This window comes from Pleurodeles waltl, unplaced genomic scaffold (genome assembly GCF_031143425.1).
Source record: "Pleurodeles waltl isolate 20211129_DDA unplaced genomic scaffold, aPleWal1.hap1.20221129 scaffold_39, whole genome shotgun sequence".
NCBI classification, from domain to species: Eukaryota; Metazoa; Chordata; class Amphibia; order Caudata; family Salamandridae; genus Pleurodeles; species Pleurodeles waltl.
This window is the reverse complement of record NW_027150097.1, coordinates 6,349,162-6,362,640: the sequence shown is the minus strand read 5'-3', so window position 1 is coordinate 6,362,640 and position 13,479 is coordinate 6,349,162. Positions and strand designations below refer to the sequence as shown.

General features: G+C 45.8%; 5 non-coding genes across 5 annotated transcripts; all 5 read right to left on the bottom strand.

Moving 5' to 3' along the window:
• Positions 1 to 1,091: 1,091 nt before the first annotated feature.
• On the bottom strand, positions 1,092 to 1,174 carry TRNAL-CAG (transfer RNA leucine (anticodon CAG)). Its single transcript has one exon. It is a non-coding gene; the product is annotated as a tRNA-Leu (tRNA).
• A 1,131-nt stretch (positions 1,175 to 2,305) lies between these two features.
• TRNAL-CAG (transfer RNA leucine (anticodon CAG)) lies at positions 2,306 to 2,388 on the bottom strand. Its single transcript has one exon. It is a non-coding gene; the product is annotated as a tRNA-Leu (tRNA).
• A 1,130-nt stretch (positions 2,389 to 3,518) lies between these two features.
• On the bottom strand, positions 3,519 to 3,601 carry TRNAL-CAG (transfer RNA leucine (anticodon CAG)). Its single transcript has one exon. It is a non-coding gene; the product is annotated as a tRNA-Leu (tRNA).
• Positions 3,602 to 4,736: 1,135 nt separating this feature from the next.
• TRNAL-CAG (transfer RNA leucine (anticodon CAG)) lies at positions 4,737 to 4,819 on the bottom strand. Its single transcript has one exon. It is a non-coding gene; the product is annotated as a tRNA-Leu (tRNA).
• Positions 4,820 to 7,167: 2,348 nt separating this feature from the next.
• On the bottom strand, positions 7,168 to 7,250 carry TRNAL-CAG (transfer RNA leucine (anticodon CAG)). Its single transcript has one exon. It is a non-coding gene; the product is annotated as a tRNA-Leu (tRNA).
• Positions 7,251 to 13,479: the final 6,229 nt, after the last annotated feature.

Below are 13,479 nucleotides of genomic sequence, written 5' to 3'. Positions count from 1 at the left end.
CAAAATGAGTGCCATGTACTGAGTGAATTTTATTTAATGTCCTCTGTATTTTCAATTCCAGACCTTCCTGCTCAGGGAAACAGTGGGATCTGAAGCTGATGAAGGAGAGAGGATGGATCATCCTGACAGTGGACCCTGTGGTGACTGCTACTAATTCTCAATCATCTACTACATGGGGTGTGGACTTGCAGAATTTTGAGCCAGTGCATATGGCCTGTGGTGACTGCTACTAATTCTCAATCATCTACTACAGGGGGTGTGGACATGCAGAATTTGGAGCCAGTTCAAGATTCAGATCAGGAGGTGCCTGGCTCCATACCAATCAACTCAGTGCCTCTGAGACAAGGACTTGAAGGGTACAATTTGAGTCCTCGACCGCCATGCTCAACGCGGCTGCAAGGATTCGGGGTGGATTGACTGAATGTGGTATTTATTGTTGTGTACTATTCTTGTATACTGGATTAGTATAGTATCTTTTTTTTGAGCAGCTATGTTTGTTTTGTATTGCTTAAGGAGAAATGTTTTGTTCGTCATGGGCACGCCCATGATGCACACCAAGGGAGGTAGGGAGTGTTAGTCTCCCCCGAGTTTTGGAGTTGGATGGTAGGTGCGGTGATGTGGAATCGGAGAGAATAAAAGGTAGGGGAAGGTGTTCCTCGTGGCTAAAGACTCCATATTATTCTTTGTGTATTTATTAAAACTTCTCTGCAAAACAGGCACTGTGTGTGCACGACGCAACACCCCCACCCCTCCCATCCCCTGAATACAGAAGTTAAAAACCAGCTGTGATTGGGACGCAGGGGACCCTGGTACTACTGAACCTTCTGCACTGTGAACCTGCTGAACTATTGACAGCTGCGCTTTTGATATGTAGGGTCGAAACCTTTATCTCTGCCCCTCTATTACGATTTGTTGAAGATGCTGTGATTTCCTGCTTTACCGATTTACTGCGATTTAGCCAACTTCAGGCAATTAGTGCAAGCGACGGAAAATAGATCTTATCGATAATTTACAGAAACTGTTGACATTGTTTATGATACGGTGCTTGGGAAAAAAAAGTCCAAAAATGTATCCACCTCGCAAAATACACTTGTCAGAAGTGGGATTTGAACCCACACCTCCAAGGGAGGCTGCAATCTGAACGCAGCGCCTTAGACCACTCGGCCATCCTGACACTCTTCACACCTCCCTCATGGCTCAATTTCGAGCGTATAAACCAAAATGAGTGCCATGTACTGAGTGAATGTTGTTTAATGTCCTCTGTATTTTCAATTCCAGACCTTCCTGCTCAGGGAAACAGTGGGATCTGAAGCTGATGAAGGAGAGAGGATGGATCATCCTGACAGTGAATCCGGTGGTGACTGCTACTAATTCTCAATCATCGACTACATGGGGTGTAGACATGCAGAAGTTTGAGCCAGTGCACATGGCCGGTGGTGACTGCTACTAATTCTCAATCATCTACTACAAGGGGTGTGGACATGCAGAATTTGGAGCCAGTTCAAGATTCAGATCAGGAGGTGCCTGGCTCCATACCAATCAACTCAGTGCCTCTGAGACAAGCACTTGAACGGTACAGTTTGAGTCCTCGACCGCCATGCTCAACGCGGCTGCAAGGATTCTGGGTGGATTGACTGAATGTGGCATTTCTTGTTGTGTACTATTCTTGTATACTGGATTAGTATAGTATCTTTTTTTTGAGCAGCTAAGTTTGTTTTGTATTGGTTAAGGAGAAATGTTGTGTTCGTCATGGGCACGCCTATGATGCACACCAAGGAAGGTAGGGAGTGTTAGTCTCCCCCGAGTTTTGGAGTTGGATGGTAGGCGCGGTGACGTGGAACCGGAGAGAATAAAAGGTCAGGGAAGGTGTTCCTCGTGGCCAATGACTCTATATTATTCTCTGTGTATTTATTAAAACTTATCTGCGAAACAGACACCGTGTGTGCACGATGCAACACACCCCTCCCATGCCCTGAATACAGAAGTTAAAAACCAGCTGTGATTGGGACGCAGGGGACCCTGGTGCCACTGAACCTTCTGCACTGTGAACCTGCTCAACTATTGACAGCTGCGCTCTTGATATGTAGGGTCGAAACCTTTATCTCTGCCCCTCTATCACGATTTGTTGAAGATGTTGTGATTTCCTGCTTCACCGATTTACTGCGATTTAGCCAACTTCAGGAAATTAGTGCACGCAACGGACAATAGATCTTATCGATAATTTACAGAAACTGTTGACATTGTTTTTAATACGGGTGCTTGGAAAAAAAAAGGCCAAAAATGTATCCACCTCGCAAAAGACAGTTATCAGAAGTGGGATTCGAACCCACGCCTCCAAAGGAGACTGCGACCTGAACGCAGTGCCTTAGACCACTCGGCCATCCTAACACTCTTGACACTGCACTGATGGCTCAATTTCCAGCTTATAAACCAAAATGAGTGCCATGTACTTAGTGAATGTTGTTTAATGTCCTCTGTATTTTCAATTCCAGACCTTCCTGCTCAGGGAAACAGTGGGATCTGAAGCTGATGAAGGAGAGAGGATGGATCATCCTGACAGTGGATCCGGTGGTGACTGCTACTAATTCTCAATCATCTACTACATGGGCTGTGGACATGCTGAATTTTGAGCCAGTGTACATGGCCGGTGGTGACTGCTACTAATTCTCAATCATCTACTACAGGGGGTGTGGACATGCAGAATTTGGAGCCAGTTCGAGATTCAGATCAGGAGGTGCCTGGCTCCATACCAATCAACTCAGTGCCTCTGAGACAAGGACTTGAACGGTACAGTTTGAGTCCTCGACTGCCATGCTCAACGCGGCCGCAAGGATTCGGGGTGGATTGACTGAATGTGGCATTTCTTGTTGTGTACTATTCTTGTATACTGGTTTAGTATAGTATCTTTTTTTTGAGCAGCTATGTTTTTTTTGTATTGGTTAAGGAGAAATGTTATGTTCGTCATGGGCACGCCTATGATGCACACCAAGGGAGGTAGGGAGTGTTAGTCTCCCCGAGTTTTGGCATTGGATGGTAGGCGCGGTGACGTGGAACCGGAGAGAATAAAAGGTCAGGGAAGGTGTTCACCCGTGGCCAATGACTCTATATTATTCTCTGTGTATTTATTAAAACTTATTTGCAAAACAGGCACTGTGTGTGCACGATGCAACACACCCCTCCCATGCCCTGAATACAGAAGTTAAAAACCAGCTGTGATTGGGACGCAGGGGACCCTGGTGCCACTGAACCTTCTGCACTGTGAACCTGCTGAACTATTGACAGCTGCGCTTTTGATATGTAGGGTCGAAACCTTTATCTCGGCCCCTCTATCACGATTTGTTGAAGATGCTGTGATTTCCTGCTTTACCGATTTACTGCGATTTAGCCAACTTCAGGCAATTAGTGCAAGCAACGGAAAATAGATCTTATCGATAATTTACAGAAACTGTTGACATTGTTTTTGATACGGTGCTTGGGAAAAAAAAGTCCAAAAATGTATCCACCTCGCAAAATACACTTGTCAGAAGTGGGATTTGAACCCACTCCTCCAAGGGAGGCTGCGATCTGAACGCAGCGCCTTAGACCACTCGGCCATCCTGACACTCTTCACACCACGCTCATGGCTCAATTTCGAGCGTATAAACCAAAATGAGTGCCATGTACTGAGTGAATGTTGTTTAATGTCCTCTGTATTTTCAATTCCAGACCTTCCTGCTCAGGGAAACAGTGGGATCTGAAGCTGATGAAGGAGATAGGATGGATCATCCTGACAGTGAATCCGGTGGTGACTGCTACTAATTCTCAATCATCGACTACATGGGGTGTGGACATGCAGCAGTTTGAGCCAGTGCACATGGCCGGTGGTGACTGCTACTAATTCTCAATCATCTACTACAAGGGGTGTGGACATGCAGAATTTGGAGCCAGTTCAAGATTCAGATCAGGAGGTGCCTGGCTCCATACCAATCAACTCAGTGCCTCTGAGATAAGGACTTGAACGGTACAGTTTGAGTCCTCGACCGCCATGCTCAACGCGGCTGCAAGGATTCGGGGTGGATTGACTGAATGTGGTATTTATTGTTGTGTACTATTCTTGTATACTGGATTAGTATAGTATCTTTTTTTTGAGCAGCTATGTTTGTTTTGTATTGGTTAAGGAGAAATGTTGTGTTCGTCATGGGCACGCCCATGATGCACACCAAGGGAGGTAGGGAGTGTTAGTCTCCCCCGAGTTTTGGAGTTGGATGGTAGGTGCGGTGATGTGGAATCGGAGAGAATAAAAGGTAGGGGAAGGTGTTCCTCGTGGCCAAAGACTCCATATTATTCTTTGTGTATTTATTAAAACTTCTCTGCAAAACAGGCACTGTGTGTGCACGACGCAACACCCCCACCCCTCCCATCACCTGAATACAGAAGTTAAAAACCAGCTCTGATTGGGACGCAGGGGACCCTGCTGCCACTGAACCTTCTGCACTGTGAACCTGCTGAACTATTGACAGCTGCACTTTTGATATGTAGGGTCGAAACCTTTATCTCTGCCCCTCTATCACGATTTGTTGAAGATGCTGTGATTTCCCGCTTTACCGATTTACTGCGATTTAGCCAACTTCAGGAAATTAGTGCAAGCAACGGACAATAGATCTTATCGATAATTTACAGAAACTGTTGACATTGTTTTTGATAAGGGTGCTTGAAAAAAAAAAGTCCAAAAATGTATCCACCTCGCAAAAGACACTTGTCAGAAGTGGGATTCGAACCCACGCCTCCAAAGGAGACTGCGACCTGAACGCAGCGCCTTAGACCACTCGGCCATCCTGACACTCTTGACACTGCACTGATGGCTCAATTTCCAGCTTATAAACCAAAATGAGTGCCATGTACTGAGTGAATGTTGTTTAATGTCCTCTGTATTTTCAATTCCAGACCTTCCTGCTCAGGGAAACAGTGGGATCTGAAGCTGATGAAGGAGAGAGGATGGATCATCCTGACAGTGGATCCGGTGGTGACTGCTACTAATTCTCAATCATCTACTACATGGGGTGTGGACATGCTGAATTTTGAGCCAGTGCACATGGCCGGTGGTGACTGCTACTAATTCTCAATCATCTACTACAGGGGGTGTGGACATGCAGAATTTGGAGCCAGTTCAAGATTCAGATCAGGAGGTGCCTGGCTCCATACCAATCAACTCCGTGCCTCTGAGACAAGGACTTGAACGGTACAGTTTGAGTCCTCGACCGCCATGCTCAACGCGGCTGCAAGGATTCGGGGTGGATTGACTGAATGTGGTACTTATTGTGGTGTACTATTCTTGTATACTGGATTAGTATAGTATCTTTTTTTTGAGCAGCTATGTTTGTTTTGTATTGGTTAAGGAGAAATGTTGTGTTCGTCATGGGCACGCCTATGATGCTCACCAAGGGAGGTAGGGAGTGTTAGTCTCATCCGAGTTTTGGAGTTGGATGGTAGGCGCGGTGACGTGGAACCGGAGAGAATAAAAGGTCAGGGTAGGGGTTCCTCGTGGCCAATGACTCTATATTATTCTCTGTGTATTCATTAAAACTTATTTGCGAAACAGGCACTGTGTGTGCACGATGCAACACACCCCTCCCATGCCCTGAATACAGAAGTTAAAAACCAGCTGTGATTGGGACGCAGGGGACCCTGGTGCCACTGAACCTTCTGCACTGTGAACCTGCTGAACTATTGACAGCTGTGCTTTTGATATGTAGGGTCGAAACCTTTATCTCAGCCCCTCTATCACGATTTGTTGAAGATGCTGTGATTTCCTGCTTTACCGATTTACTGCGATTTAGCCAACTTCAGGCAATTAGTGCAAGCAACGGACAATAGATCTTATCGATAATTTACAGAAACTGTTGACATTGTTTTTGATAAGGGTGCTTGGAAAAAAAAAGTCAAAAAATGTATCCACCTCGCAAAAGACACTTGTCAGAAGAGGGGTTTGAACCAACGTCTCCAAGGGAGACTGTGACCTGAATGCAGCACCTTAGACCACCCGGCCATCCTGACACTCTTGACACCAGACTGATGGCTCAATTTCCAGCTTATAAACCAAAATGAGTGCCATGTACTGAGTGAATTTTATTTAATGTCCTCTGTATTTTCAATTCCAGACCTTCCTGCTCAGGGAAACAGTGGGATCTGAAGCTGATGAAGGAGAGAGGATGGATCATCCTGACAGTGGACCCTGTGGTGACTACTACTAATTCTCAATCATCTACTACATGGGGTGTGGACTTGCAGAATTTTGAGCCAGTGCATATGGCCTGTGGTGACTGCTACTAATTCTCAATCATCTACTACAGGGGGTGTGGACATGCAGAATTTGGAGCCAGTTCAAGATTCAGATCAGGAGGTGCCTGGCTTCATACCAATCAACTCAGTGCCTCTGAGACAAGGACTTGAAGGGTACAATTTGAGTCCTCGACCGCCATGCTCAACGCGGCTGCAAGGATTCGGGGTGGATTGACTGAATGTGGTATTTATTGTTGTGTACTATTCTTGTATACTGGATTAGTATAGTATCTTTTTTTTGAGCAGCTATGTTTGTTTTGTATTGGTTAAGGAGAAATGTTGTGTTCGTCATGGGCACGCCCATGATGCACACCAAGGGAGGTAGGGAGTGTTAGTCTCCCCCGAGTTTTGGAGTTGGATGGTAGGTGCGGTGATGTGGAATCGGAGAGAATAAAAGGTAGGGGAAGGTGTTCCTTGTGGCTAAAGACTCCATATTATTCTTTGTGTATTTATTAAAACTTCTCTGCAAAACAGGCACTGTGTGTGCACGACGCAACACCCCCACCCCTCCCATCCCCTGAATACAGAAGTTAAAAACCAGCTGTGATTGGGACGCAGGGGACCTTGGTGCCACTGAACCTTCTGCACTGTGAACCTGCTGAACTATTGACAGCTGCGCTTTTGATATGTAGGGTCGAAACCTTTATCTCGGCCCCTCTATCACGATTTGTTGAAGATGCTGTGATTTCCTGCTTTACCGATTTACTGCGATTTAGCCAACTTCAGGCAATTAGTGCAAGCAACGGAAAATAGATCTTATCGATAATTTACAGAAACTGTTGATATTGTTTTTGATACGGTGCTTGGGAAAAAAAAGTCCAAAAATGTATCCACCTCGCAAAATACACTTGTCAGAAGTGGGATTTGAACCCACACCTCCAAGGGAGGCTGCGATCTGAACGCAGCGCCTTAGACCACTCGGCCATCCTGACACTCTTCACACCTTGCTCATGGCTCAATTTCGAGCGTATAAACCAAAATGAGTGCCATGTACTGAGTGAATGTTGTTTAATGTCCTCTGTATTTTCAATTCCAGACCTTCCTGCTCAGGGAAACAGTGGGATCTGAAGCTGATGAAGGAGAGAGGATGGATCATCCTGACAGTGAATCCTGTGGTGACTGCTACTAATTCTCAATCATCGACTACATGGGGTGTGGACATGCAGAAGTTTGAGCCAGTGCACATGGCCGGTGGTGACTGCTACTAATTCTCAATCATCTACTACAAGGGGTGTGGACATGCAGAATTTGGAGCCAGTTCAAGATTCAGATCAGGAGGTGCCTGGCTCCATACCAATCAACTCAGTGCCTCTGAGACAAGCACTTGAACGGTACAGTTTGAGTCCTCGACCGCCATGCTCAACGCGGCTGCAAGGATTCGGGGTGGATTGACTGAATGTGGCATTTCTTGTTGTGTACTATTCTTGTATACTGGATTAGTATAGTATCTTTTTTTTGAGCAGCTATGTTTGTTTTGTATTGGTTAAGGAGAAATGTTGTGTTCGTCATGGGCACGCCTATGATGCACACCAAGGAAGGTAGGGAGTGTTAGTCTCCCCCGAGTTTTGGAGTTGGATGGTAGGCGCGGTGACGTGGAACCGGAGAGAATAAAAGGTCAGGGAAGGTTTTCCTCGTGGCCAATGACTCTATATTATTCTCTGTGTATTTATTAAAACTTATCTGCGAAACAGGCAATGTGTGTGCACGATGCAACACACCCCTCCCATGCCCTGAATACAGAAGTTAAAAACCAGCTGTGATTGGGACGCAGGGGACCCTGGTGCCACTGAACCTTCTGCACTGTGAACCTGCTGAACTATTGACAGCTGCGCTTTTGATATGTAGGGTCGAAACCTTTATCTCGGCCCCTCTATCACGATTTGTTGAAGATGCTGTGATTTCCTGCTTTACTGATTTACTGCGATTTAGCCAACTTCAGGCAATTAGTGCAAGCAACGGAAAATAGATCTTATCGATAATTTACAGAAACTGTTGATATTGTTTTTGATACGGTGCTTGGGAAAAAAAAGTCCAAAAATGTATCCACCTCGCAAAATACACTTGTCAGAAGTGGGATTTGAACCCACACCTCCAAAGGAGGCTGCAATCTGAACGCAGCGCCTTAGACCACTCGGCCATCTTGACACTCTTCACACCTCGCTCATGGCTCAATTTCGAGCGTATAAACCAAAATGAGTGCCATGTACTGAGTGAATGTTGTTTAATGTCCTCTGTATTTTCAATTCCAGACCTTCCTGCTCAGGGAAACAGTGGGATCTGAAGCTGATGAAGGAGAGAGGATGGATCATCCTGACAGTGAATCCGGTGGTGACTGCTACTAATTCTCAATCATCGACTACATGGGGTGTGGACATGCAGAAGTTTGAGCCAGTGCACATGGCCGGTGGTGACTGCTACTAATTCTGAATCATCTACTACAAGGGGTGTGGACATGCAGAATTTGGAGCCAGTTCAAGATTCAGATCAGGAGGTGCCTGGCTCCATACCAATCAACTCAGTGCCTCTGAGACAAGCACTTGAACGGTACAGTTTGAGTCCTCGACCGCCATGCTCAACGCGGCTGCAAGGATTCGGGGTGGATTGACTGAATGTGGCATTTCTTGTTGTGTACTATTCTTGTATACTGGATTAGTATAGTATCTTTTTTTTGAGCAGCTATGTTTGTTTTGTATTGGTTAAGGAGAAATGTTGTGTTCGTCATGGGCATGCTTATGATGCACACCAAGGAAGGTAGGGAGTGTTAGTCTCCCCCGAGTTTTGGAGTTGGATGGTAGGCGCGGTGACGTGGAACCGGAGAGAATAAAAGGTCAGGGAAGGTGTTCCTCGTGGCCAATGACTCTATATTATTCTCTGTGTATTTATTAAAACTTATTTGCGAAACAGGCACTGTGTGTGCACAATGCAACACACCCCTCCCATGCCCTGAATACAGAAGTTAAAAACCAGCTGTGATTGGGACGCAGGGGACCCTGCTGCCACTGAACCTTATGCACTGTGAACCTGCTGAACTATTGACAGCTGCGCTCTTGATATGTAGGGTCGAAACCTTTATCTCTGCCCCTCTATCACGATTTGTTGAAGATGCTGTGATTTCCCGCTTTACCGATTTACTGCGATTTAGCCAACTTCAGGAAATTAGTGCAAGCAACGGACAGTAGATCTTATCGATAATTTACAGAAACTGTTGACATTGCTTTTGATACGGGTGCTTGGAAAAAAAACTTCCAAAAATGTATCCACCTTGCAAAAGACACTTGTCAGAAGTGGGATTTGAACCCACGCCTCCAAAGGAGACTGCAACCTGAACGCAGCGCCTTAGACCACTCGGCAATCCTGACACTCTTGACACTGCACTGATGGCTCAATTTCCAGCTTATAAACCAAAATGAGTGCCATGTACTGAGTGAATGTTGTTTAATGTCCTCTGTATTTTCAATTCCAGACCTTCCTGCTCAGGGAAACAGTGGGATCTGAAGCTGATGAAGGAGAGAGGATGGATCATCCTGACAGTGGATCCGGTGGTGACTGCTACTAATTCTCAATCATCTACTACATGGGGTGTGGACATGCTGAATTTTGAGCCAGTGCACATGGCCGGTGGTGACTGCTACTAATTCTCAATCATCTACTACAGGGGGTGTGGACATGCAGAATTTGGAGCCAGTTCAAGATTCAGATCAGGAGGTGCCTGGCTCCATACCAATCAACTCAGTGCCTCTGAGACAAGGACTTGAACGGTACAGTTTGAGTCCTCGACCGCCATGCTCAACGCGGCCGCAAGGATTCGGGGTGGATTGACTGAATGTGGCATTTCTTGTTGTGTACTATTCTTGTATACTGGTTTAGTATAGTATCTTTTTTTTGAGCAGCTATGTTTGTTTTGTATTGGTTAAGGAGAAATGTTGTGTTCGTCATGGGCACGCCTATGATGCACACCAAGGGAGGTAGGGAGTGTTAGTCTCCCCCGAGTTTTGGAGTTGGATGGTAGGCGTGGTGACGTGGAACCGGAGAGAATAAAAGGTCAGGGAAGGTGTTCCCCTGTGGCCAATGACTCTATATTATTCTCTGTGTATTTATTAAAACTTATTTGCAAAACAGGCACTGTGTGTGCACGATGCAACACACCCCTCCCATGCCCTGAATACAGAAGTTAAAAACCAGCTGTGATTGGGACGCAGGGGACCCTGGTGCCACTGAACCTTCTGCACTGTGAACCTGCTGAACTATTGACAGCTGCGCTTTTGATATGTAGGGTCGAAACCTTTATCTCGGCCCCTCTATGACGATTTGTTGAAGATGCTGTGATTTACTGCTTTACTGATTTCCTGCGATTTAGCCAACTTCAGGCAATTAGTGCAAGCAACGGAAAATAGATCTTATCGATAATTTACAGAAACTGTTGACATTGTTTTTGATACGGTGCTTGGGAAAAAAAAGTCCAAAAATGTATCCACCTCGCAAAATACACTTGTCAGAAGTGGGATTTGAACCCACACCTCCAAGGGAGGCTGCGATCTGAATGCAGCGCCTTAGACCACTCGGCCATCCTCACACTCTTCGCACCTCCCTCATGGCTCAATTTCGAGCGTATAAACCAAAATGAGTGCCATGTACTGAGTGAATGTTGTTTAATGTCCTCTGTATTTTCAATTCCAGACCTTCCTGCTCAGGGAAACAGTGGGATCTGAAGCTGATGAAGGAGAGAGGATGAATCATCCTGACAGTGAATCCGGTGGTGACTGCTACTAATTCTCAATCATCGACTACATGGGGTGTGGACACGCAGAAGTTTGAGCCAGTGCACATGGCCGGTGGTGACTGCTACTAATTCTCAATCATCTACTACAAGGGGTGTGGACATGCAGAATTTGGAGCCAGTTCAAGATTCAGATCAGGAGGTGCCTGGCTCCATACCAATCAACTCAGTGCCTCTGAGACAAGGGCTTGAACGGTACAGTTTGAGTCCTCGACCGCCATGCTCAACGCGGCTGCAAGGATTCGGGGTGGATTGACTGAATGTGGCATTTCTTGTTGTGTACTATTCTTGTATACTGGATTAGTATAGTATCTTTTTTTTGAGCAGCTATGTTTGTTTTGTATTGGTTAAGGAGAAATGTTGTGTTCGTCATGGGCACGCCTATGATGCACACCAAGGGAGGTAGGGAGTGTTAGTCTCCCCCGAGTTTTGGAGTTGGATGGTAGGCGCGGTGACGTGGAACCGGAGAGAATAAAAGGTCAGGGAAGGTGTTCCTCGTGGCCAATGACTCTATATTATTCTCTGTGTATTTATTAAAACTTATCTGCGAAACTGGCACCGTGTGTGCACTATGCAACACACCCCTCCCATGCCCTGAATACAGAAGTTAAAAACCAGCTGTGATTGGGACGCAGGGGACCCTGGTGCCACTGAACCTTCTGCACTGTGAACCTGCTGAACTATTGACAGCTGGCTCTTGATATGTAGGGTCGAAACCTTTATCTCTGCCCCTCTATCACGATTTGTTGAAGATGCTGTGATTTCCCGCTTTACCGATTTACTGCGATTTAGCCAACTTCAGGAAATTAGTGCAAGCAACGGACAATAGATCTTATCGATAATTTACAGAAACTGATGACATTGTTTTTGATACGGGTGCTTGGAAAAAAAAAGTCAAAAAATGTATCCACCTCGCAAAAGACACTTGTCAGAAGTGGGATTTGAACCCACGTTTCCAAGAGAGACTGTGACCTGAATGCAGCACCTTAGACCTCCCGGCCATCCTGACACTCTTGACACCAGACTGATGGCTCAATTTCCAGCTTATAAACCAAAATGAGTGCCATGTACTGAGTGAATTTTATTTAATGTCCTCTGTATTTTCAATTCCAGACCTTCCTGCTCAGGGAAACAGTGGGATCTGAAGCTGATGAAGGAGAGAGGATGGATCACCCTGACAGTGGACCCTGTGGTGACTGCTACTAATTCTCAATCATCTACTACATGGGGTGTGGACTTGCAGAATTTTGAGCCAGTGCATATGGCCGGTGGTGACTGCTACTAATTCTCAATCATCTACTACAGGGGGTGTGGACATGCAGAATTTGGAGCCAGTTCAAGATTCAGATCAGGAGGTGCCTGGCTCCATACCAATCAACTCAGTGCCTCTGAGACAAGGACTTGAAGGGTACAATTTGAGTCCTCGACCGCCATGCTCAACGCGGCTGCAAGGATTTGGGGTGGATTGACTGAATGTGGTATTTATCGTTGTGTACTATTCTTGTATACTGGATTAGTATAGTATCTTTTTTTTGAGCAGCTATGTTTGTTTTGTATTGGTTAAGGAGAAATGTTGTGTTCGTCATGGGCACGCCCATGATGCACACCAAGGGAGGTAGGGAGTGTTAGTCTCCCCCGAGTTTTGGAGTTGGATGGTAGGTGCGGTGATGTGGAATCGGAGAGAATAAAAGGTAGGGGAAGGTGTTCCTCGTGGCTAAAGAATCCATATTATTCTTTGTGTATTTATTAAAACTTCTCTGCAAAACAGGCACGGTGTGTGCACGACGCAACACCCCCACCCCTCCCATCCCCTGAATACAGAAGTTAAAAACCAGCTGTGATTGGGACGCAGGGGACCCTGGTGCCACTGAACCTTCTGCACTGTGAACCTGCTGAACTATTGACAGCTGCGCTTTTGATATGTAGGGTGGAAACATCTATCTCGGCCCCTCTATCACGATTTGTTGAAGATGCTGTGATTTCCTGCTTTACCGATTTACTGCGATTTAGCCAACTTCAGGCAATTAGTGCAAGCAACGGAAAATAGATCTTATCGATAATATACAGAAACTGTTGACATTGTTTTTGATACGGTGCTTGGGAAAAAAAAGTCAAAAAATGATTCCACCTCGCAAAATACACTTGTCAGAAGTGGGATTTGAACCCACACCTCCAAGGGAGGCTGCGATCTGAACGCAGCGCCTTAGACCACTCGCCCATCCTGACACTCTTCACACCTTGCTCATGGCTCAATTTCGAGCGTATAAACCAAAATGAGTGCCATGTACTGAGTGAATGTTGTTTAATGTCCTCTGTATTTTCAATTCCAGACCTTCCTGCTCAGGGAAACAGTGGGATCTGAAGCTGATGAAGGAGAGAGGATG